The following is a 4246-nucleotide window of genomic DNA, read 5'->3' as shown; positions in this document are numbered from 1 at the left end:
TATTCATAGTTAGATCTGAAAATTGGATTCCTTGATTACATTTCCATGTTTGATCTTTTGCAAAATTTTAGAGGTTAATTGCATAAAAACCCTAAATTTTCTTTTTAAGTAATTAAACTTGTGAAATGTTTAATTGTTAATGCTTGTTTTAGATCTGCCCTTCTATTACAAAATGTCAATTCATATTTGTGCTTTGATTTTGAAAATTAAGTGGTTAAGTGTCAAAACCCTAATTTTTGAAACCCTCTTGATTCAACCTTTGTCCGACAATTTCACTGATCAAAACATCTCCAAATCAGCTGTAACTTTGGATTCCGCAATAAAATCACAATATCTTTCATCCCTGAAAATTTGGAAAAAAGTTGCGAGGACCGTGTGCACTCCGAGCGCCATCGTCCCTGACATTTTTTCCGAAATTTCGGGAGCGAGATCTTACTGTATTTTCCTGCTAAAATCCAGAATTTTGGCTGATTTTATCAATTTTAACACCTTCAAAATTACAGTCAAAGTTGGTCTTGTGATTGCTTGGTTTAGGGCTTCTAAACATTCAAAAATCATCGAAATTGAAATTTTGTGTCAAAATTGTGTTCTTACTGTCCTAAATCTGAAAAGTGTGTTTGCATTCATTCGAAATTTCAGTGCTTTATTCAAATTCTTACAAATTGTGACTTTTGAAATTAAGTGCTTAATTACAACAACTTTAATTTCCGCTTTCAAAATTGAATTTTGCATGAAATTAAGTCGATTTTTAAATTTCAAAATTTGCATTGCTCTTGACATTCCCTCTAAAATCATAACATTCAAAATTTCAGTTTCCCTCTCTTTTTCAAAATTCAAATTTTGCATTTTTCGACAATCTTGGTAGGGTTCAATTTCGAGATTGCAACTTTAATTTGGTCTATCTACAGATCGTAAAATCACTCAATTTTTTCAGATTAGCTCTAAAATCATCATAACTTTCATCCCTGCAAATTTCGAAAAAAGTTGCTGGGACCGTGTGCACTCCGAAGCGCCACGGTCCCTGACATTTTTTCTGAAATTTCGGGAGATTGTCCTGATTGTATTTAACAGCTTAAATCCAGAAGATTGGCTAATTTTACTGAAAATTTCTACCTCTAAATTCAAAACTTTCTCTCTCTCTCTAGTGCATGAGTTTTACAACAATAAGCCCTACTTACACTATTCCCGTTAGACGAAGCCGTAGAATTAAGTCTTTCCGAGGTTTAACTACTGAGGAGATGGAACCTAATTTGAATAGCCTTTTTAACGAGGACATGGGTAATTCCTCTAATCCTCCTAATGATGAAGAAGCTCTCCATGAGGTTTCTGAAGAACAACTTTCGAAATTGGATAACCAATTTGACGATTTTCGACAATGGATGTCTCAAGAATACCCTGATAGTCAAGCTCTTCCTTTAATTGAGGGTCTAAAACGTATGCTTCAAAGTGATAAGAATGGAATTGATATTTTGCGTGGTATTGCACACATTGTGGATTCGAATGTGATGCCTATGAAGAGTTGTGCTGAAAATTTGGGTTATACACAACCTCCTACTCAAGTCAATCATTCTATTCCTTTGATGACTTCTATTGCTAGCATACCTACCTTTACATCAAACATAATGGCTACTTCAACACAAGATATTCTCCTATGATCACCAGTCATGGGGGCAATCCTTCTTCTTCAATTAACCCTCTTCCTTCATTCAATCCAACTTCTTCATTCATTCCTATAGTGAGTGTTCCTATTATATCTCCACAAATGAACATGACACAAGGGGGCAATTCGTTTTCCATTCCTCCTTGTAGTGTTCCTCTTGTCCAATCATCTCCTATGACTAACTATCATAGTGTCCCACCACCTTACTCTCTACCTTCTTTCAATAACATAACACCTCCATCACAATCTAACACATCTAATATGAACTCTTCGACTGAAGCGACCATTAACAATCTTGCACAAACTGTCTCTTCTTTACAGCAACAAATTGCCTCTATGAATCAATCTAAGTTTAGTGTGCCCACATTTGATGTTGCGAGCCCACTTTCTCTTGACATTGTTCGAGCTATCCCCCCTAAACATGTTGAAATTCCACATTTGGAGCTTTATAATGGTAAAGGTGATCCTCTAACACATGTTAAGACTTTTCAAACAATATGTACTGATTTTGCTTATGACCAAAGGTTGCTTGCAAAACTGTTCACTAGAACATTAAGAGACAAAGCCCTACAATGGTATTGCTCGTTGCCTTCCTATTCTATTACTTCTTTCGAACAACTTGCAAATGCTTTCATTCAACAATTTCAAAACAATATAAGTCCTAAAGTTACTTTGATTGATTTAATGCATTGTAAACAAGGTGTTAAAGAAAAAGTGACTGATTTCATTGGTAGATATAAGCATTTGTATGCTCAAATTTCTTTTCCAGTGCCTGACAATGATATTCAAAGAATCTTTATTTCTTATTTACAAAAAGATATTCGAGACAAACTCCTGTTTTCTGAGTTTACTTCTTTCCAACAGTTGTGTGCAACTCTTCACAATTATCAACTGACTGTGAGTCAAATGGAACAATCACATCCTATGGCTCCGAGTGATAAGGGTGATAGCAGTCAACAACCATTTGGGAAGTTTAAACCGAACAAATATTCCATCAAATTCAATGAAAACATCATCAACAACAATGTGAATGCAGCATCAGGTGTGCCTCCTATTTCTAAATTTTTCAAGAAAGAAAGAAAGTATACTTCTTTGAATGAATCATTGCATAGTATTATGAATAAGTTATTGGAACAAAATGTGCTTACTCTTCCTCCTATAAGGCAAATTGATCCTGCAAAGATTACTTCACCTTATTTTGATAACAAAGCTTTTTGTCAATTTCATCGTCAGCCTGGGCATGATACTGAAAAATGTTTTTCTTTAAAGGGTAAAATTCAAGATTTGATCGATAATAATACTATTTCTGTTTCTGGAGTGAATGATAAAGGCAATACATCTGTAGCTCCTCCTAATCAAAATCTTCAGATTTTCACTGATCCATTACCCTCTCATACCTCTAATGCAATTGAGGCTAATGATTCCTCTCTCTCATCTGATGGTCTTGTGTCTATGACTCCGAATGTGATTAACTTTGTAGAGCAGCAAGAAAACCCTAAAGAACTTTCCATCACATTTGACTCCAGTGAAACCATTAGGGCACCTGATGGTCCTTTATACATAGTTGCAAAAGTCAAGAATACACCTTGCCGTGGAGTGCTTATTGATCCTTCGTGCATGATTAATGTTATTACTGAAGAATTTCTTTTTACTTTGCAATTGAATCAAGTGATCTGTGATGAAACAAATGTGATTGTGAAATTATTTGATGCATTTTCTTCTCCTGCAATTGGTTCTATTACATTACCTACTGAGGTCCATAACAAATCCCTTGATGTGAACTTTGCTATTATTCCATCTTCCGAACAATTTCGTGTGAAGCTTGGCTATCCTTGGCTATCTTCCATGAAAGCTATTGCTTCTCCTATTCACAAGTGTTTGAAATTTCCCCATAATGGTGAAGTTGTTACTGTCAATCATAGTCTCTTTAAACCAGCTGAAAGAACCTCTAGTGTTCCTCTTGATTACTTTTGGCCTAAACAATTCCAATCTCTTCCTCCGCGAAGTGATCATCTTTTCAAGTCTTATCAAAAGTGGAAAACAGATATGATCCTATCTCTAAGTGAACCTAGAACACCCAAACTTGACATTCCTATCATTCTTGAGAAGGAAGTTTTTCCTTTGAAAGATAAAACTAATATCTTTCCTCAAGAAGATTCCCAACCCGTTCCCATGGATGTGATTATGTCTATGCCTAATAAACCTTCTAAGAGTAGACCTATACCTCCTCGTCATGATGGACTTGGTCTTCTTCCTAAACCAAATATTCCTCCTTTGTATGGAGCAGTCCCTCCTCCTTCCTTCTATAGAGAAAAGAGACCTTCTTCTTCTCCTATTATCCAGCCTAAGAGACCACAACCTAAACACCCAAGTGATAAGGATGAGAACATTCCTCCTCCTCAATCTCCTAATCTTCCTACTAAGACTAGACGAAATCGTTCTGCACGTGAACGCCGACGAAAGCGTCGTCTTAGAGCTCAGGCAGCTGCTTCTCAAACTTTGCAATCTCCAAAAACACCTTCAACAAGCATTATTCCATTTTCTCCTCAGCCGGACATTGAGCCTAAATCTCCAAAACATAAGATG

This window comes from Cryptomeria japonica, chromosome 3, assembly GCF_030272615.1.
Source record: "Cryptomeria japonica chromosome 3, Sugi_1.0, whole genome shotgun sequence".
NCBI classification, from domain to species: domain Eukaryota; kingdom Viridiplantae; phylum Streptophyta; class Pinopsida; order Cupressales; family Cupressaceae; genus Cryptomeria; species Cryptomeria japonica.
This window is presented reverse-complemented; position numbering follows the sequence as displayed.